This window comes from Ovis aries, chromosome 18 (assembly GCF_016772045.2).
Source record: "Ovis aries strain OAR_USU_Benz2616 breed Rambouillet chromosome 18, ARS-UI_Ramb_v3.0, whole genome shotgun sequence".
In the NCBI taxonomy this organism is placed as follows: Eukaryota; Metazoa; Chordata; class Mammalia; order Artiodactyla; family Bovidae; genus Ovis; species Ovis aries.
Window position 1 is genome coordinate 31,818,116 of NC_056071.1, and position 22,934 is coordinate 31,841,049.

At 42.7% G+C, this 22,934-nt stretch overlaps 1 pseudogene; it reads right to left on the reverse strand.

Annotated features, from left to right (window-relative positions):
- Positions 1 to 18,172: 18,172 nt before the first annotated feature.
- Positions 18,173 to 22,726, reverse strand: LOC106990162 (protein SET-like; annotated as a pseudogene).
- Between the last annotated feature and the right edge of the window lie 208 nt (positions 22,727 to 22,934).

The following is a 22,934-nucleotide window of genomic DNA, read 5'->3' on the forward strand; positions in this document are numbered from 1 at the left end:
CAAGGTTACTAGGTAGGTGCTTTCAGTTGAAAGGGACTGGAACCTGATTCAGAATGGCTTCAGCTATAAGGAAATGCAGATGGCAGAAGATTCCTCTTCAGGCATAGTACGAGCAATGGCATTTGAAGTCATAAAGGCCCAGGTTCTCTGGGGCAAACCTCTGCGCTCAGCATATGGGATTTGCCCTCAGGCCCCATAACATCTGCTGTAGGAAGTGGGCCACCTCCTCCTGTTCTCTTTGAATGGAGTAAAGATGCCTTTCCCAGGTGGTGGTTTAGCTGCTAAGTCATGTCTGACTCTTGCGATTCCATGGACTGTAGCCTGCCAGGCTCCTCTGTCTATGGGATTTTCCAGGCAAGCGTACTTGAATGGTCTGCCATTTCCTTCTCCAGGATATCTTCCTGACCTAGGAATTGAACCCAGGTCTCCTGAACTGCAGGCAGATTTCTTTACCAACTGAGCTACCAGGGAAACCGCTCATGTTTCCTTGGTAAGGGCCCATATCCATGGCAGGAGGCATGTGGGGCCATGATTGAATTAAGCAGTCAGGATGCTCCTCCTGCAGCTCTGCATGGGGTCTTCTTCCCCTGAACCTCAGGGAGGAGGGTGGACAGCTAAACAAAATCTGGGCTCTGGTGGGAAAGAGGAGAATGATTTTTCTCAAAGGTCTCTGACACACTGATGATTCCAGAACTGCTGATTCAAAGACAGGGTGGTGGGTTAGCAACACCATGCTGTGTGAGAGGCAACGATGTTACACAGTTTAACCTTAGGCGGGTCACAAAAGTATATATTTTTTTCAATAAAGACATGTTTATTCTTATGTATATATTTAAAAAATAATTTGTAAGGGGAAAACCAAAAGCACCAACCCATAAAGAAAAAATTGATAATTCAAGCTTACTGAAATGAAGACTTATTGTTCATCAAAGACACTATTAAGAGAGCAACAAAGCAAGCCACAGAGAGGGAGAATATATTTGCAATACATGTATCAGACAACAGACACTTACCAAGAGTACACACACACACACACACACACACACACACACACACACACATCAAATATACACATACAGGAATGGGGAGGGGAGAGGTGGGGGAGCTGGGAGAAGAGGCTAGATATGACTTGTGGCAAGTCAAAGAAGAGTCCCTGGGGTTCTGGAGCAAACCTATGCCATCTACAGTGGAAAATTCAACACCCTTTGAAAAATATGTACACATATTACAATACAAAAAATCAATAAGAAAAAACTAGATAACTCAATTAACTAAAGGGCAAAGAACATGAACAAATACTTGACAAAAGAGGATATACAACTGACCGATGAACATGAAAAGTTTTCGGCCTCATTAGTCATCAGGGAAATACAAAAACCACAGTGAGATACCACTTTATGCCAGTGAGAATGGCTAAAATTAAAATGACTGATATCAAGTGCTGCTGAGGATGTGAAACAACTAGAACACTCATTCAGTGCTCCTAAGAGGACAAACTGGTACAGCCAGTTGGAAAACTATTTGGCAGTACCTAGTAAAACTAATGGCAACCCACTCCAGCGTTCTTGCCTGGAGAATCCCGGGGACAGCGTGGGGTCGCACAGAGTCAGACACGACTGAAGCGACTTAGCAGCAGCAGCAGTGAAACTAAAAATGTCTATGACTCTTTTAACTCTTAGGTATGTATCCCCAGACAGACATACATGTGTATACGACCAAGAACATTCATAGCAGTGCTATTCAAATAGCTGACACCTGGAAGCAACTTAATTGTCCATCAGTGGTAGCAAGGATGAACAAATTGAGATGTCATCACACAAAAAGATAGTATATATCAATGAGAAAAAAGAAATTATTGCCATGTACAGCGAAACAAAACTATGAACTTCACAGACATAATGTCAAAAGAATGCAACCAGCCACGAAAGAATACACATGGTATAACTTATTCCATTTATATTAAGCTCAAACATGGGTGACTGAGTACACTCATATTCGCAGCAGTGTTACTCACAATAGCCAAAAGTTGGAAGAGGCCCGTGTCTGGCAACAGATGAATAAATAAACAAAGTGTGGTATAGGTTTACAGTGGAATCACTTGGGCTTAAAAAGGAAGGAAATTCTGACATATGCTACAACCTGGATGGACTTTGAGAATGTTATACTAAGCGAGATAAGCCAATCATAAGAAGACAAGTACTGTACGATTTCCTTTACATGAAGTATTTATTTATTTATTTGGCTGTGCCAGGTCTTAGCTGCAGTTTGTGAGATCTGGTTCCCCGACCAGGGATCAAACTCGGACCTCCTGAATTGGGAGTGCAGAGTCTTAGCCACTGGACCACCAGGTAAGTCTCTGTTGTTGTTCAGTCACTAAGTCCTGTCTGACCCTTTGAGACTCCATGGACTGCAGCATGCCAGGCTTCCCTGTCCTTCACCATCTCCTGGAGTTTGCTCAGACTCATGTCCATTGAGTCAATGATGTCATTCAACCATCTCATCCTCTGTCACCTCCTTTTCTTCCTGCCCTCAATCTTTCCCAGCATCAGAGTCTTTTCTAATGAGTTGTCTCTTTTCATCAGGTGGCCAAATTATTGTAGCTTCAGCTTTAGCATCCTTCCTTCCAATAAGTATTCGGTGTTGATTTCCTGTAGTATTGACTGGTTTGATCTCCCTACATGAGGTATTTAGAGTAGTCAAAGGCACAGGGATGAAAGGAAAATGGAGGTTGCCAGGAGCTGGGAGGAGGGGGGCAGGGAGTTTCTTAATGGAGGGCTTCAGTTTGGGAAGAGGGAGAGTCCTCGGGATCGGTTGCATAAGAGTGTGAGTGTACTTAGCAGTCCTGAACTGTACACTTAGAAATGGCTAAGATGGTAAATTTTATGTTATGTGTGTTTGACCACAGTTTAAAAAAATTTTTTTAAGGCAGGTAAATGAATCTGTGGTGACAGAGGGATAGTGGTTACTTTGGAGGAGAGACATGGACTGAAAGGGGCAATGAATGAATGGGGCTTCTGTGGGTGCTGGTAATTTGTTCCTTGAGCTTGGTGATGATCACCGGGTGCATTCACTTGGAACTTATGCACTTTTATGTATGTATGCTACCGTGGGATACATGGTGATGAGTTGCCCAGATTGCCCTTCAAGGAAGGACCTGCGGCCCAGCTGCAGGGAGAGTGGTCATCGGGCAGCCTCCAGCTGTTGGTTCCCTCAGAGCCTACAGAGGGCTGCCTTGCCTGAGGTCACCCCTTCCCGGGGCAGCCTGCATCTGGTGACTGAGCAAAGTAGGGGAATAAAGATGCAGCCATTTCAACTTGATGTTGGACAAGTCTGATGGGACGTCTCACTCCAGAGTGAGCTGCTGATTGGCTGAGACTCTGTCGAGCTTGCAGCAAGGGTTAACTTCTCCTCTGCCCAATCCTGCTCTCACTCCCTTCCTTTCACAGGTGTGAATCTCTAACAAGCATTTCACTGATTTATTTTTTAACAGTGCCATGCAGCATGCAGGATCTCAGTTCCCTGACCAGGGATCGAACCTGCACCCCCTGTAGTGAAAACGTGGAGTCTTAACCACTGGATCACCAGAGAAATCCTCATCTAATAAACATTTTACATCCCAGACTCTGTCTCAGCATCTTCTTCTTGAGAACCTGACCTTTGACAGTTGGTAGCAGAAGCAGACGAGAAAGCTGATGATAAGATGGTGTTTTAGAAACTGATCACCACCCATCTGACAAGGAAGACCCCCTTACTCGAGGTAGGTGGAACACACCAGTGGTGAGTTGGGAGGGTGGGCCAATAGAACAGAATGCTCTGGAGAGCATAATGTACCAGATGACTGAGATGTGTGGAGGGACTAGTGCTACATGGATGATGGATTCAGTGGCTATTGCTAATCTGACTGGATGTGCACATCTCATGCTAAAGTCAAGGTCCTGGTTGAGAAAAAACCCTGAAATTCTGACACGTGGAATGAAGATATCAAGGTAGACATTTCTAAACATTTTAACTCCATGAATTCCTTTGAATCTTCTAAGCCTGCAGAAATGGCCCACCCTCCCTCGTAAGAGCCAGCATTGCCTCTCTGCTGGGGGACAGTGCAGATGCCCCTCCCTCACAAATAAACACGTTCCCATCATGACCTACCCGCACTCCCTTCCCAGTCACTTGGCCTACACTAGGTTAACTGCAGCATAACCCAGCTATGGAAGTGCTGATCGTGATAAGGAAGGGATTGTTACCCAAAGGAGGAGCAAGGTCAAGCCAGCATATATCCACAGGAGCCAGAGGGGATACATATGGAACTGGGTTCTGAGGGTACTTGATGAAGGGGAAAGAAACATTAAGTTAGAAATAGAAGAGTTTATTGACTTGGGATCCCTCTCTTGAATTACAAGATTCAGTGTTCTGGCAAAGACCAGGAGATGGTACAAACTCACCACTAGGATGGATCCTAGAAGCATGGAAAAAGCTATGATCCATGCTACATGTGTGCACGCTGAGTCGCTTCAGTTGTGGCCAACTCTTTGCAACCCCATGGACTGTAGCCTGCCAGCCTCCTCTATTCTTCTTTAGGCAAGGATACTGGACCAGGGAAGCCCTATTCATGCCACGGGAAGATTAAATGTGGAAGATGATGAAGGGGGATTAAAAGACTCAGCTAAGTGAGAATGTTGGATAGATTATGGATAACTAGACCTAAAGGACAGAAATAACATGGACCTAACTGATGGCTGGATGGCATCACTGACTCGATGGACATGAGTCTGAGTGAACTCCGGGAGTTGGTGATGGACAGGGAGGCCTGGCGTGCTGCGATTCATGGGGTCACAAAGAGTCGGACACGACTGAGCGACTGAACTGAACTGATCTGAACAGAAGCAGAAGGTATGTCAAGGCTTCATATTGTCACCCTGCTTATTTAACTTATATGCAGAGTACATCATGTGAAATGCCAGGCTGGATGAAGCACATGCTGGAATCAAGATTGTCGGGAGAAATATCAATAACCTCAGGTATGCAGATGACACCACCCTTATGGCAGAAAGCGAAGAACTAAAGAGCCTCTTGATGAAAGTGAAAAAGGGGAGTGAAAAAGTTGGCTTAAAGGTCAACATTCAGAAAACTAAGATCATGGCATCTGGTCCAATCACTTCATGGCAAGTAGATGGGGAAATACTGGAAACAGTGGTAGACTTTCTTCAGCTCCAAAGTCACTGCAGATGGTGACTGCAGCCATGAAATTAAGACGTTTGCTCCTTGGAAAGAAAGTTATGACCAACCTAGACAGCGTAATAAAAAGCAGAGACATTACTTTGTCAACAAATGTCTGTCTAGCCAAAGCTATGTTTTTTCCAGTAGTCATGTATGGATGTGAGAGTTGGACTATAAAGAAAGCTGAGCACTGAAGAATTGACTCTTTTGAACTGTGGTGTGGGAGAGGTGTGAGAGAAGATTCTTGAGAGTCCCTTGGACTGCAAGGAGATCCAACCAGTCTATCCTAAAGGAAATCAGTCCTGAATATTCATTGGAAGGACTGATGCTGAAGCTGAAACTCCAATACTTTGGCCACCTGATGTGAAGAATGGACTCATTTGAAAGCACTCTGATGGTGGGAACGATTGAAGGCGGGAGAAGGGGATGACAAAGGATGAGATGGTTGGATGGTATCACTGACTAGATGGACATGAGTTTGAGTAAGCTCTGGGAGCTGATGATGGACAGGGAAGCAGTCCATGGGGTCGCAAAGAGTCAGACATGACTGAGCGACTGAACTGAACTGAACTGAGACCTGCCAGATAAATTATGGTCCGTGAAAAGAAACAAAAACATTATTTACCAAGGCCATAAAATTTTTCTTGTGGGTTGGTGAGAGGCCCACCAAAATCTCTAAAATAGCTAAGTGGTAGCTCTCCTCCATAGACTAGGGCTGATAATAGCAGATACTATTCTAGAACTTGGCTCACTATAGCAATGAGGATAACTGGACCCTGAGACAATAAAGGCCAAGTAGTGCCTGGAGAATCCCAGGAACAGAGGAGCCTATTGGGTGCCGTCTATGGGGTCACACGGAGTCGGACACGACTGACGTAACTTAGCAGCAGCAGCAGCAGTACCTAACTTCCAGAACTAGGGAATAATAATTATCATAGTGGCTGGTAAATTTGGAGTGGCAGTCATGAGAACCTAGCCCAGAGAGTTATGGTTAACAGAGCAAAACATCCCTGGAGGAAGAATAGATGGGCAAGTGTCAAGGGTACCAGCTTGTACCAGCTAAAGAAATTAAGGATAGATAATTGGAAGACTGAAAGTAACAGCCTCAAGAAAAAGTCACAATCCCTTGCCCAGTGTCCAGACTTAAGCCAGTTTTCAGACCATGACTGAAGAAGTAGAGTCTCCCTGGGAGGAAGGACCTTCAACACTATAGCAAGAGTATGTGATTCCATTCTGCTCATAATTGCCCAAAAAGGGTGGAGGACCACGTACATCTCCATGGGGTGGAGCCCTTCAGTTTGGACTGAATTGTATTCCTATTTGTTTTCAGACATGCAGTTTGCAAGCTGGAATGGTGGTCTCTTGGGATTCTCGGAAATCTAGAGGACTGGTGATAAGAGTTGTGGCCACAGACTACAAATTGTGCCATGGAGAAGTTGACACCAACACGCCTGGGGAACTGGGGGAGAGGCCCAGGTAGCTCCAAAGGTTTGGGAGGGCTTGTGATCCTCTAGGCTTCCGCATGGCTACTGCAGCCTAGTGTCTTGGTTAGGGGAGGTTTAGAGAGGCACAGTTGCCATGACGTCATAACATTGTGACATCACTAAAGCAATAGGCAGCAATGCCTTTGTCACTTCCCTTGGTCTCATGGGAATTTAGAAAGAGATCTATGGAAAGCATAAAAGGAGAGGAATGTATCTTTTTTATGAGGTCAGGCTGCCTTTCTGATATGCCTAATTTCTTCTTTCACTTCCTGTAAATTATGCCCATTCTAATATTTCCTAGGTCAACTTTACCCATGAAACAGGAATAAGTTCTATCCCAGTTGCATTTCTAAAGAAACAGTAAAAACTCTCAGGGAGCATTAGGAATCTGTGAGGATTATCAGTTTATGGGTAAGAGAGTTCTTTACCAGTTATCCCTCCCTGAGAACCTAGGTAGGAAAAGAAGGCCTCATTTGTAACTTGTTATCAGTCTTTCCCCGATAGAGACCTATGGCCATTAGTGTAACTTCACTGGGAAAGGAGGAACACAGACGTATCAAGGTCTGTTGGATACAGCGTCTATGTTCACAATGATACTGGAGACCTCAAGTATCATCTTCCCTTTCCCTATTAGAGCTGAAGACCAGGTAATAAGTGGAATCCTGTCTTAGGTTTGACTTACAGTGGGTCCGCTGGGTTCTTGGACCCACTCAAGGGTCACTTCCCTGTGTGTAGAGTTGAGGTTAGCTTACTCCTGAGGCTCAACACAGAAAAGTGCTGAGAGTGGGGATAACAGATCGGTTCCATTCTTAAGCAAACAAAGGCTATAGGATGCTGGCTTCAGGCATATCTGTTTAATTCACCATTCACCCCTGTAGAGCCCAGATGAATCCTGGAGGGTGACCACAGACCTCTATGAGCTCGGCCAGGTCCTAGAGCCCTGACTGCGGCTGCTGCGCCAGGTGTGGTATATATACTAGAGCACATTACATTGGCCTCTGCTGCTAAGTCACTTCAGTCGTGTCTGACTCTGTGCGACCCCATAGACGGCAGCCCAACAGGATCCGCCATCCCTGGGATTCTCCAGGCAAGAACACTGGAGTGGGTTGCCATTTCCTTCTCCAATGCATGAAAGTGAAAAGTGAAACTGAAGTCACTGAGTCGTGTCCAACTCTCAGCGACCTCATGGACTGCAGCCTTCCAGGCTCTTCTGTCCATGGGATTTTCCAGGCAAGAGTACTGGAGTGGGGCGCCATTGCCTTCTCCTACATTGGCCTCAGGTGTGTGCTATGCAACCGCTGACTTGGCCAATCAGGAAAAAAAAAAAAAAAAAAGGACAGAACACAATTGAATTTACGTGGAATGGACAACTGTATACCCTTAGAGATCTCCCCCAGGGTTACATCTCTTACCCTAGGCCATAATATAGCCTGAAGAGACTCGAGTATCAGGACATGCTGCAGAGCATCATGCAGATGAATCACACTGATGACATTACGTCACTGGGCCAGGTGAACACTGGACTTAGCCGAATAGTACGCTGGAGGCCTTGGTAAGACACAAGATTGGTCTGGGTTTGTCTAATGGCTAGAATCCAGTGATGCACTTTGGCAGCAATATCACAGAAGTGGCGCTGTGTTCTGCTACTGGATCTTATCAGGGGATGCATAATTTAATTTGGTGTGTTACCTGTGATGCTAACTTTGATTACTTGATTCACTTAATTAAGATGGTCTCTGCCGACTTAAACTGAGGTAGTTACACTTTACTTTCATATTTCAAGATCAAATCTCAGCTTTAGGGACTTCCCCAAGTCCAGTGGTTAAGACTTCACCTTCCAATGCAGGGGGTGTGGGTTCAATTCCCAGTTGGGGAGCTAAGATCCCATATGCCTCATGGCCAAAAAACCAGGACATAATCAACAGAAGCAGTATTGTAACAATTCAATAAAAGCTTTAAAAAATGGTCCACAGCAAAAATAGAAAAGAAAAACTTAAAGAAAACTAAAAAAAGATCTCAGCTTTAGCTAGAACTCACAAAGTATAAATATCAGATTTTTTACTGTGATCCTACATAAGCTTTACAACTTTCACTTAAAGAGGAAAGAAAAAACACCATTATACCTTCCCCTGAATAGAATACAAAAGCCTGAGTCCATCTCTCAGTATAGTTCATAGGTAAAGTGTAGGAATAATAGATATCCAGAATGGGAAGGAACCTCAGGAGTCAGGTCGTTTAGCCCTCCTACCCTCTTCAGGCCTTCCCTGGTGGCTCAGGCGGTAAAGAGTCTGCCTGCAATGCAGAAGACCCAGGTTTGATCCCTGGGTCAGGAAAATACACTGGAGAAGAAAATGGCAATCCTCTCCAGTATTCTTGCCTGGAAAATCCCACGGATGGAGGAGCCTGGTGGGCTCTAGTCCGTGGGGTTGCAAAGAGTCAGGCATGACTGAATGACTAACACTTTCACTTTCACCCTCTTCAGCCAAGGTTACAGTCTCGGACAGCCTCGGTGACAGGCAAGGTGAGCCAGCATCTGCTTGCACATCTCCAGTGAAGAGAAACCAACCATCCCCGGGGACAGAACGTCCATCCCCGGGGACAGAACGTCCATTGTCAGATGACGCTGATGATAAGAAAGTCCTTTACTTTGCTATCTAAGCTTCACATACCTGAATTTTCACCATTTATACCACAAAGCAAACAATATCACATAAATCATTTACTCTACAATTGAAAAAAAAAAAAGGTCTCTGCCAGATTTCTTAGGACTTGGAATCTAAGATCTGACTGCTAAGTGGGCTCCTTGCTTTGGGATATTGCCCCTCCCCAGCCCCTCTCAGTGAATAGACCTGGGGAAAATCTGTTCTATATATACATACATATACTTACATATACATTGTTACCTACTTAAATATTTTTGTTATATTTTTAAGAGTTTTTATTAATTATAATTGACATAAAATATTGTATTAGTTTCAGGCATATGGCATAGTGATTCAATATTTTATATATTATGAAATGATCATAGTAATGTAGTTACCATCTGTCACATACAAAGTTATCACCGTATTACTGACTGTATTCCCTATGTTATACATTACATCCCGTGACTTATTATTTTATACCTCCTTATATTAAGTGACAGAGAAGGCAATGGCACCCCACTCCAGTACTCTTGCCTGAAAAATCCCATGGGCAGAGGAGCCTGGTGGGCTGCAGTCCATGGGGTCGCTAAGAGTTGGACACGGCTGAGCGAATTCACTTTCACGCATTGGAGAAGGAAATGGCAACCCACTCCAGTGTTCTTCCCTGGAGAATCCCAGGGATGGCAGAGCCTGGTGGGCTGCCGTCTACGGGGTCGCACAGGGTCGGACATGACTGAAGCGACTTAGCAGCAGCAGCAGCAGCAGCATACTAAGTGAAAATCGTTCCACTTCCAATCTAAAACCACAGTTTTTCTAATTTCTCCTTGAAAATATTTATCCTTTCATTAAAAAAATCATTGAAGTATATTTGATTTACAATGTCATGTTAATTTCTGCTGTAGAGCAAAGTGACCCAGTTATACACATATGTGCTGTTTTTCCTATTCATTTCTATGATGGTTTATCCCGGGATATTGACTATAGTTCCCTGTGCTGTACTGGAGGACCTTATTGTTTGTGCTTTCAGTTTTGATAGTGGCTCCCATTATCCTCAAGCTACTTTTTTAAGAAATAGAGGAAAACAACAGAACGGGAAAGACTAGAGATCTCTTCAAGAAAATTAGAGATACCAAGGGAACATTTCATGCAAAGATGGGCTCGATAAAGGACAGAAATGGTATGGACCTAACAGAAGCAGAAGATATTAAGAGAGGTGGCAAGAATACATGGAAAAACTGTACAAAAAAGATCTTCACGACCCAGATAATCATGATGATGTGATCACTAATCTAGAGCCAGACATCTTGGAATGTGAAGTCAAGTGGGCCTTAGAAAGCATCACTATGAACAAAGCTAGTGGAGGTGTTGGAATTCCAGTGGAGCTATTTAAAATCCTGAAAGATGATGATGTGAAAGTGCTGCACTCAATATGCCAGCAAATTTGGAAAACTCAGCAGTGGCTGCAGGACTGGAAAAGGTCAGTTTTCATTACAATTCCAAAGAAAGGCAATGCCAAAGAATGCTCAAACTATTGCGCAATTGCACTCATCTCACATGCTAGTAAAGTAATGCTCAAAATTCTCCAAGCCAGACTTCAGCAATACATGAACCATGAACTCCCTGATGTTCAAGCTGGTTTTAGAAAAGGCAGAGGAACCAGAGATCAAATTGCCAACATCCGCTGGATCATGGAAAAAGCAAGAGAGTTCCAGAAAAAACATCTATTTCTGCTTTATTGACTATGCCAAAGCCTTTGACTGTGTGGATCACAATAAACTGTGGAAAATTCTGAAAGAGATGGGAATACCAGACCACCTAACCTGCCTCTTGAGAAGTCTGTATGCAGGTCAGGGTCAGGAAGCAACAGTTAGAACTGGACATGAACAACAGACTGGTTCCAAATAGGAAAAGGAGTACGTCAAGGCTGTATATTGTCACCCTGCTTATTTAACTTCTATGCAGCGTACATCATGAGAAACGCTGGACTGGAAGAAACACAAGCCAGAATCAAGATTGCCGGGAGAAATATCAATAAATTCAGATATGCAGATGACACCACCCTTATGGCAGAAAGTGAAGAGGAACTAAAAAACCTCTTGATGAAAGTGAAAGAGGAGAGTGAAAAAGTTGGCTTAAAGCTCAACATTCAGAAAACGAAGATCATGGCATCTGGTCCCATCACTTCATGGGAAATAGATGGGAAACAGTAGAAACAGTGTCAGACTTTATTTTTTTGGGCTCCAAAATCACTGCAGATGGTGATTGCAGCCATGAAATTAAAAGACGCTTACTCCTTGGAAGAAAAGTTATGACCAACCTAGATAGTATATTCGAAAGCAGAAACATTACTTTGCCAACAAAGGTCTGTCTAGTCAAGGCTGTGGTTTTTCCTGTGGTCATGTATGGATGTGAGAGTTGGACTGTGAAGAAGGCTGAGCCCCGAAGAATTGATGCTTTTGAACTGTGGTGTTGGAGAAGACTCTTGAGGGTCTCTTGGACTGCAAGGAGATCCAACCAGTCCATTCTGAAAGAGATCAGCCCTGGGATTTCTTTGGAAGGAATGATGCTAAAGCTGAAGCTCCAGTACTTTGGACACCTCATGAGAAGAGCTGACTCATTGGAAAAGATTCTGATGCTGGGAGAGATGGGGGCAGGAGGAGAAGGGGACGACTGAGGATGAGATGGCTGGATGGCATCACTGACTTGATGGACGTGAGTCTAAGTGAACTCCGGGAGATGGTGATGGACAGGGAGGCCTGGCGTGTTGTGATTCATGGGGTCACAAAGAGTCGGACACAACTGAGAGACTGAACTGAACTGAACTTTTTAAATATATATTTACTTATTTGATCAATGCCTTTGTATCTTCTGTGTCACTGCTGCCCCTTTCATGAACCTTCTCTGCACCTGGCTTGGAGTCTGACATTCCCAGCTGGGCTGCTGCTGTGCTCCTGTTGTCCTGTGCAAACCTTCCTCATACTTGGACTAATATCTTACCCTTGACCACTGCTGATCTTCCTTTCCCCACCATGGACGGCCCCCTCACTCTGCTGGGCTCTGACACTCTACTTGACACTTATTTTTGTGAATGGTATAAAATAGGGCTCTAGGGTTTTTTTGCTGGTAAATAATATCAGTACTGATTATTATATAGTCATCCTTTTGTCATTGAATTAAAAATCTTTTATATGTATATTTTCATAATCAGATATCTATTCCTGGATTTTCCAGTCTGTTACACTGGTTCATTTGTCTAAGCCTATGCTGATATCATGTGGATTTTATTACAGTTGCTTTATAGTGTCCTCTGACATCTGGTAAGCCAAATGTCCCTTTAGCACACTTCTTCCTACATTTAATGGCTAGTCACAGGTACCTTATTCTTTCCAAATGAATTTCAGGATAATTTAATCCAATTAAAAAGAAATACATGGGAAAAAAATAAAAAAAAATAAAAAGAAATACATGGGGATTATAATAGGAATTTTATTAATTTTACATAAACTTGTAAAGTTGGCCTCTATCTGACATACCCAAGAAGGGAACAATGAAGGCCTTCAATGCTTTTTTCATTGTTCAGATCTTGTCTCATACATTTATCCAATTAATATTTTTGTTGACCATCTACCATGTGCTAAGCACTGTTCTAGATGCTTGGGATACAAGAGTGAACAAAACAGACAAGGTCCTTGCCTTTTTGAAGTTTGCATTCTATTAATAGTAGGGGGAGACAGGTAATAAACATATAATAAATGACACAGGTAAATATGTAATATGACAGACAGTGTAAAATACTATTGCAAAAAAAAAAAAAAAAAGACTCCAGTTGAGAGGGATATAAAATGCTGGGAAGAGGGTTGTTTTCTATTTAGGATGATAAGTTTATGTGGTGACGTTTGAGCATTGCTGTGAGGAGTGATTCATGCCTTCCAGGCAGAGGAGATGGCAGCTGTGAGGGCAGGAGCCTGCTTTGTGTGTTAAATGGTCAGAGGACGAGCAAGAAGCCCAGCATGGCTGAGTGGACTGAGTAAGGGGTAAATGTGTTGGCCGATACTGAGGACTTTCGTTTTAACTGTGAGTGAAAAGAAAAGTAATTCCTGAGTTTTGAGCAAAGGAGTAACATGATCTGATGAGGGTATTAAAAGATCATTCTGGTGGACAGGGGAGGAAGAAAGGAGATCAGTTAGGAATTTCCTAGGCTAATTCTCACCTGAGATGATGGTGGCTTGGACCGGAGTATCAGAGATGCTAAGTGGGGGATTCTGATCCACTGACTCAAGTGCCGCCATCCTCCACCAGAGGGCGCTACGTATGTGTCCTGGTGAGGCTGGGCTGCGACAGCCGGTCCTTTCCTCACCCTCCCAAAACGACGAGGTTGTGGCTTCTACTTACATAACCGGTACCCCTTCCCTTTTGATTTTATTCAAGACTGGTGTGTCCAGTCTGTAGGGATGAATCATGATAGTATAAGCACCATTCCATTCCCACGATGATATTATCTAATGTCGTAACCTTCTTTTCCTTCCAAGACCCTACACTTTCTCTCTTAACCTCTCCTATACAGCGTACAGGCATAAGCTAGTTTCTGAAGGTACCTGGGAAAACAGGTCTACTGACTGTGAAAGGAACTCCTTTCTTTGCATTTCTTTTGGGAACATTGCCTCTTTAAATCTATAGTGTTGAAAAGAAAATGAAATAATGTTTTTTAAAATGTAATTCATGTGCACTTAAAGAAAAACAGACATGGGGAAGGAAATGGCACCCCACTCCAGTATTCTTGCCTGGAAAAGTCCATGGACAGAGGAGCCTGGTGGGCTGCAGTCCATGGGGTTGCATGACTGAGCATGTGTGCATGAGGGTGGAGGGTGATGGGTTGGTAGCAATAAACTGATAGAACTAAAAAAAAAAGAAAAACAGACATACAAAAGAGTTTACAGCAGTACCATCCAACAGAACTATAATGGGAGCATACATAATTACATTTTACAAATTTTTAGAAGTAAAAAGGAACCATTTGAAATTAAGTTTAATAATGCATTTTACTTTAATCCAATATATCAAAAATATTATCATCTCAAAATTTAAACAATTTAATGAAATATTTTACATTCCTTTTTTTTTCATATGAGGTCTTCAGAATCTAGTGTGTATTTTACATTTATAGTGTTAGTCGCTCAGTCGTGCCCGACTCTTTGCAACCCCATGGACTGCAGCCCACCAGGCTCCTCTGTCCATGAGATTTTCCAGGCAAAGATACTGGAATGGGTTGCCATTTCCTTTTCCAAGGGATCTTCCCAACTCAGGGATCGAACCTGGGTCTTCTGCACTGCAGGCAGATTCTTTACCGACTGAGCTACAAGCTACTATTTTATACTTAGAGCATATCTCAGTTTAGACCGGCCACTTTCCAAGTGCTCAGTACCCACATATGCCTGCCATATGTGGGTACCCACATACATACCCACTGTACAGGGCAGTAACAGAGTGCAGATTTTCAGTGTGTAGAAGGACATTTTATCATCCTCCCAGTACCCTATCTTTTCCTTCCTTCACATTAACCTCTCTCCTGCACCCTAGAGGGGTGATAATCATGACTGTCCAACCTGAGATACCATTTCCCTGTCTCCTGTCCAACTAGAGACACCATTTCCCAGTCTCCCTAAAAGTTGTATGTGTATCCATTTTTCTACTCCAGTATAACAAGCTTCCATAAACAGGAGTGTAAAAAGAAAAAACACCCACTCATTATCTCAGAGCTCTGTAGGTCAGAAGTCTGGACTTGCCTGCGTTTTCTGCTCAAGGTCCCACAAGGCCGAAATCAAGGTGTCCACTGGGCTGGGATCTTGCCTGGAGGATCTCGGGAAGAACCTGCCTCTTTTGTTGGCAGAATCCAGTTCCTTATGGCTATGGCTCTGAGGTCCTGTTTCCTGGCTGGCTGGGCACTGGGAACTGTTCTCTGTTCCTACAGGCTGCCTAGACTCCTTCTCATGTGGCCCGAATTCCTCATGCTTTGAATCTCTGACTCTCCATTCCACCTACTAGTTGGAAAAACCTGTGCCTTTAAGGGGCTTGACAGCCGGTCCCCTGAGATTATTAATAGATTAGGTCCACTTGGGTAGTCTTCCTTTGGCCATGTAACATAATCACAGAAGTGAGATGATATCCACACTCAAAGGGCAAGGATTATGACAGGGCAAGGGACATTGGGGAATTCTAAGAATTTGGCCATGTGACTAAATCCTAGTCAATAGGAGGTTAGTGGCAGTTCAATCCTAGTTGCTCAGGCCAACATTTTGGGTGTCATCCTTGTTCTCTTTCTTTTCCTTACACCTCACTGATCAGAGGTCACATTCTGTCAGCTCAACTTCCAAAACACTCGGAATTCAACTACTTCTTATCACCACCCTCTACCCCTCTTGCGCTGGCCAGCATTATCTTTCACGTGATTAGCGCAGTCATCTCCTAATTGGCTAGACCTCAGCAGTCTCTTCTCAATACAGCATCCAGAGCAATCCGGGTACCGCTATAGAGGACCATGTCGTTCCTCTGCTCAGCACCGTTTGATGGGTGCCCATCTCAGAATGCAAGTCAAAATCCTTAATATGGACTGTAGGCCACTTTGTAGTCCTTGAAAAGTTCTACTTTGGTTTCCTTATTAGCTCTGCCTGTGACCTTGAAATCCTACCACTTGCCCCTTTCTTCACTTCACTGTAGCCTCACGTGACTTCTTGCTGTTCCCTAAACATATCAAGACATCCTTAGGGTTTTTGTGCTTGCTATTCACTTTGTCTAGAATGTTCTTTCCTCAAGATATCTGCGTGATGAGCTGCACTCACACAGAGTCAGGGGAGGCTTCATACCCCCTACCTCTCTTTGTTTTCTGCTTTGTAGTACTTTTCACTGTGCCACATACTCTATTTTAAATTTGATTCTTGTCTCCCCTGTGCTCAGTCGCTTCCGACTCTTTGTGGCCCCATGGACTGTAGCCCACCAGGCTCCTCTGCCCATGGAATTTTCCAGGCACGAACACTGGACTGGGGTGCCATTTCCTCTTCAGGGAATCTTCCTGACCCAGGGATCGAACCCACATCTCTTGCGTCTCCTGCACTGGCAGATGGATTCTTTAGCGTTAGTGCCACCTGGGAAGCCCGTTTGTCTTCCCTGCTGCTGCTTAGCACTTCAGTTGTGTCTGACTCTGGGCAACCCTATAGACTATAGCTTGCCAGGCTCTTCTGTCCATGGGATTCCCAGGCAGGAACACTAGAGTGGGTTACCATGCCCTCTTCCAGGGGATCTTCCCAACCTAGGGATTGAACTCGAATCTCCTACATTGCAGGCAGATTCTTTACCACTGAGCTACCAGGGAAGCCCTTGTCTCCCTTACTAAAACATAAATCCATTGGAACAGGGGCCCCCAGTCCCCCCACCTGCCATGCCCATACATTTGTTTATTACTGTACAACCTGGAGCACAGTAGGTACTAAAATTCTTTGGTGTAAGAATCATAACATGAGAGGGTGATGATAGGAGTTAAAGCATTCTCAAGTCCTTATATTGTTTGGAAGGAAGATAGCGATATTAATTAATTTTAGACTTTGCTAAGCTAAGTGTGCATGTTACATTTTTCAGGATTACTTTTAAAAGAACAGAAATAGAACTGCAACTTCAATGTTGTTGAGAAGGAAAGGGCAGAAGAGGAAAATTTAAGCCAGTGGAAGGCAGGAACGAAGGAAAAGTGGCAGAGACATGATAAAAATAAATCACAGAGCTTTCTGATTCCTGTGCATGATGGCAGATGCCTAAATCCCTTCACAATCCTGCAAAACCCACACAGATCAACAATGAAAGCAAATTACATGACCCCAGCCCTCACCTACAGCATCCTAGGAGAGGGAGAGTAGCTCCAACTTCCATTTACCTGTAAATGGAAAGATTAATATCGGAAACCAGAGGCGCCTGCTCCAGAGCTAACGTCTGAACAGAGGGGTGGCAGGTAGGGATGTGGTGTGGAAGGGAGAAGAGTGTAGCCTGGTCCTAGAGGAGGCCAGCTGCTAACAACAGCAGCTAGAATTCTCCCAGAAGGAGAGAGGATCCTATTGTGAGAGGAGGAACACTGAGGACAGGTCTGAGACCTAGTGGATCAGAGCACTGGCAACTGGGTGATTGAAGCATTTGTGAAAATTGATGATATAAGTCACAAAAGAAAAATCTCAATTTTCTTTAAAGAGAGCAGTGATATAAATAACAAATTTATTGAGATTTTAAGAAAATCTCAATTAAAAAGAACAGTGATATAAATAGAATTCTCCAATCACAATGCAATAAAAGTGTTAATCACAAAAAGAGTCTTTCACCTAGAAAATTTTAAAACTCTGTACCAAGAAACTCTTGGGTTAATAAAATAATACAAACCAAAATTGCTGAATTTTATGAAATAGCAGTAATGGAAACACAGTTTATCTGAATCTATGTGATACTGTAAAAGTAAGTTAGGAGAGAATGGATTACACTAGATATCTAAGTAAAATTAAAATCAATTTAAAAGCTTAAAAAAATGCAAAGCAAACCAAAAGAAAGCAGAATGAAGGAACTAATTAAAGATATAAGCAGAAATTAATAAGTTAGAAAACAGAAAAAGAAACTAAAAGGAATAAATAAATCCAAATACTGGTTCTCAGGAAAAAAAGTCAACTCAACAAATTACTAGCTAATCTAACCAGGGAAAAAAAAGAGAGAGAAAAGGCATAAATATGCAAGACAAGAAATGACAAGGAGGAAATAGCCATTGAAACAGAAGAATTAAAAATTTTAAAAACACATTTAGTTTTATTGTAACAAAGCAACTTGTACACTTTTAACATTTTAAACTGAGCATCATTTTTACTTTTCAGTGAAGCAAAAAGAAACATTAAAAAATATACAGGAACAAAATTACAATAGGGAATGTCAATTGCACGTAATTTCCTATAGGTCCTGCTGATTCTCCCATCTAGAGGCAGGGCTCAAGTTATTAGGAGAGAATTTTGTTTTAAAAGGGGAGTTTCCCTGGTAGCTCAGCTGGTAAAGAATCTACCTGCAATGCCGGAGACCTGGGTTTGATCCTTGAGTTGGGAAGATCCCCTGGAGAAGGGAAAGGTTACCCACTCCAGTATTCTGGCCTGGAGAATTCCTTGGACTGTATAGTCGAAAAGAGTCGGACTCAACTGAGTGACTTTCACTTTCACGTTTTTGTTTTAAAAGTGTCATCTTAAACTGAAAGTACATCCATTAAACATCACAATTTAACATGCCAAAGGAGTAGCCATGTTGTCAAAATACTCACTTAACCCACCCAAACATCTCAAACCCACCTTTTGCTGACCTTCTATAACCCCATTTTTAAAAAGTTTTTTTTTTCTTTTTTAAAAAGAGAAAGTAGACAGACATATATTGGTAAATGCTAACTGTCCATATTCATGTAGAGACACAATGTAGTCTCTGAACACAATATACAGAGAAAGGAGGGGGAAAGGCACTGTTCTATGCACTATCACACAGAGGCCTAGGACCCTCCAGCTTCCAGCAGAGCCAGGAGAGCAGAAGGTTTTTCTTTTTTCCCACAGAGCATGGTGGTGTTGATTCTATAGCCTTTGTTGTGACAGTAAGGGATAAAAATGAATTTGGAATAGAAAGGGGTAGAAATTCCTTTCCCATTGAATTCTGCTCAAGATATTCCCAAATAAGTTGTGAACCTTGGTATAAAAGAGAAAAGAGACCTTAAAAAGAGTGAGTGAGCACAGGAGGAGAAAAAAAAGACTTTAACTTGCTCCCAGGGACTGGAGAAGATTTAAAAAGGAAGGTTGGAATCCATCCATGTTCCTTTAGTCCTCGTCTCCTTCATCTTCCTCCGCCTCATCTTTTTCACTTTCATCCTAATCTCCTTGATCAATATCTTCCAATCCTTCTTCCTCTTCACTGTCACCATCATCTTCTTCTCCTTCCCCTTCCTCATCATCCATGGCAGGAAACAAGCACCAGTAACGGACTTGGCCAAATATCATCTTTGATGACCTCTCCTAGCTCATCTGCACCTGCATCAGAATGATCAATAAACCAGGTGAAGAAGCTCTCTGGTTCCTCATGCTGTCTCTTCCGGCTGGCTTTCTTCTGCATTTGACTTGATCACTTAGTGAAATCCTTTCTGGATTTCCATTTGACTTCAGTGGACTTTGAAGATAGATCGCCACTCTCATGTAGCTGTAACTGTTTGGAGACAACTTTATTTTCAAAGTAAGTGAAAATAATTTTCTATTTTCATCAAGATAAAAATCTATTCTGTAACCTGATTTAATATCTTCAAATTCCGTCACTTCAACGCTTGTCAAATAAGGCAGCGCCTCATCTTCCTTCCCAAGCAGTGCAGACGCTTGCGGATGGTTAACAAATGTTGTTACCCCCAAATTTGGGATTTTGGCAATCAATTCCAACTTCTTCTGAAAAAATTATTGGCGGAATTTGTTATATTTCTGTTCGACTTTCAAAATCTCCTCACTGGCTTGTTCACTAAGTCTGTCTATTTCATCTTGTACTCCATCAATACGTTCAGTTGCTTCTTGCCGTTCTTTCTCTTCCTTCAGCAAGTTCGGAGGAGACGTTTTGTCTGGCCTGGAGGCAGGAGTCAGTTTTGTTTTTTTTGGTTTCTTTATGTGGAATGGAAGCGGAGACTGGTGTTTGGGGGCCGTGCTGGAAAAAAAAAACAAACAAGAATCAATCCAGGGGAAGAGGCTCATAACATGCACTCTGAGAACTAAGGCTGCCCCAGCAGAGGTTTAAATACCTAAAAATCTCAGGAAGCTACTTTTCACAAGTCTAGAACAAACACATTTGAAAATGTAGCATAAATAGGCAACTTCCTAGGGAAATATTATTTGCCAAAATTTACCCTAATAAACATTAAAAATTTAAATAAACTAAATAATTACTCTTCAAGAATTCATAGGGCCCAGAAGAATTCATAAGAGAACACATCAAATCTTCAAAGCTACTTAAGAAGTTCCAGAACATAGAAAGAGAAATTCCCACATTATTTTTATTTTATTTCTTTAAATGTCCCCTCAACATTATTTTTAAATAGCCACATGCAATTTAAAGAAATCAAGAGGGAGAAGTAATCTTTGATATTTATTCAAATATTCACCATTTCTGATAGTCTTCACTATTTCCTGAAGATTCAACTTCCCATTTAGTTCCAGGCAAGAAAAGGAAAAATAAATAAAAAAGGGAGAAGTGGTGATACTTATAACCAGAAAGCAAAGCTTTTCCAGATATCTTTGGCAGAGTTTGCTTAAGTCTCAATGGCTGGAAAACTCTGCTGTCATTTTTAGCTGGCATATGGCTTTTCTAAACAAATTCAGAGTTCTGATGGTAAGGAAGACATGGAAAATGCTTGTTGGGTAGAAAGAAAGCAGTAACTCCCACAGCCCACCCTTCTGGCTATCTATCCTCCCATATACAGAACATCAGTTCAGTTCAGTCGCTCAGTCGTATCCGACTCTCCCTAATGAAGACAGTTCTGAGGTCTCATTCAGACACTGCATCCATCTCAAAAGCCAGAATCTCTAGTTCATTGGCAGTTTCTCCACTTAGCCCTGGTGTGAATCCTCATACCAAGTCCAGTAACCCATGAACTAAAAGCCAAGTTATCTTCCCCCAACATATCCATATATAATAATGGAGAAGGAATGGGAAGAATGGGGAACTTATCAAAGCTATTGAGACTATTAGATCTATGGCAAATACCAAATTCTGCTAGACAGGAAAAGCCTCGTTTGATAGTAATTTCCTTACTCAGACAACCTATTCCCTGGGAAGAACTTTATTGATTGTGCTTCGTAGTCCATGTTTCATCTTTTTAAAAAATAGACATCTTGTTTTTTAAAAAGTATTTATTCATTTGGCTGCAGTGGATCTTCGTGGCAGCACTCAAGACCTTTGGTCGCTGCTATGGCACGCAGGACCCCTAGTTGCAGCATGCAAACTCTTAGCTGTGGTATGTGGAATCTAGTTCCCTGACCACGGATTGAACCCCGGCCCCCTGCACTGGGAGTGCCGAGTCTTAGCCACTGGACCACCAGGGAAGTCCCTCCATCTTCTTTAGAATGACTTCTTATGCATCACCCTCTTGAGCCATATTTGAAGCAAATTTGGGGGAGGATGCCCTTTCTGTCGTGTGTGTTCGGGGACCTTGGGTTGAAAAATGATTAAGTTTTGCTGGTCAGATCCTTAAATTTTCATTTTTGGTGATATGATTCCCTCAAAAATGTTGTAGCCGTCCAGTCTATTTACCTCTTCTTTAATCCTTTGTGTGAGTAACCACAGCTGAAGCTCCTGTAAGGTCACAGTCCATGGACCTAAACATCTTCCTCCATTAGCTGTTGTCCTCTGTGTTCTGCTTCTTCTTCTGACCTTCAAATTAATGCTCATTGACTCGAGACAATTGGAAACAAAGGGCTCTAGCTGAAGAGAATACTTTGCAGACACCCCCCATCCCCTGCTTTTTCTGTTGAGTGGTGATTCTTTTTTTTTTTTTTTAAGTTAATTTTTATTGGAGTATAGTTGCTTTTTAATGTTGTGTTAGTTTCTGCTGTACAGCAAAGTGAATCAATTATACGTGTGCACACCCCCTCTTTTTCAGATTTCCTTCCCATTTAGGTCACCGCAGATCACTGAGGAGAGTTCCCTGTGCTATAGAGTAGGTTCTCATTAGTCATATATTTTATACCTACCCCCACTCCAGTGTTCTTGCCTGGAGAGTCCCAGGGATGGGGGAGCCTGGTGGGCTGCCGTCTATGGGGTCGCACAGAGTTGGATACGACTGAAGTGACTTAGCAGCAGCAGCAGTGTGTATAAGTCAATCTCAGTCTCCAAATTTATCCCATCACCCTATTCCCCCTTGATATCCATAAAGTTGTTCTTTACATTTATGCTTTGTAACTAAGTTCTTTTGTATCATTTTTCTAGCTTCAACGTATAAGTGATATTATACAATGTTTATTTTTCTCTTTCTGACTTCATTCTGTATGACAGTCACTAGATCTAGCCACCGCTCTGGAAATGGCACTATTTCGCTCCTTTTTAGTCCTGAGTAATATTCCATTGTGTATATGTACCACATCTTCTTTAGCCATTCTTCTGTTGATGGACATTTAGATTTTTTAAAAAAAATTTATTGGAGGATAGTTGCTTTACAATATGTTAGTTTCTTCTGTAAAGTGAAACAGTTATACGTATATACATATGTATGGATTTTCTTCTCATTTAGGTCACGATAGAGCATTGAGTCGGAGAAGGCAGTGGCCCCCCACTCCAGTACTCTCGCCTGGAAAATCCCATGGACAGAGGAGCCTGGTGGGCTGCAGTCCATGGGGTCGCTAAGAGTTGGACACGACTGAGTGACTTTACTTTCACTTTTCACTTTCATGCATTGGAGGAGGCAATGGCAACCCACTCCAGTACTCTCACCTGGAAAATCCCATGGACAGAGGAGCCTGGTGGGCTGCAGTCCATGGGGTCGCTAAGAGTTGGACACGACTGAGTGACTTTACTTTCACTT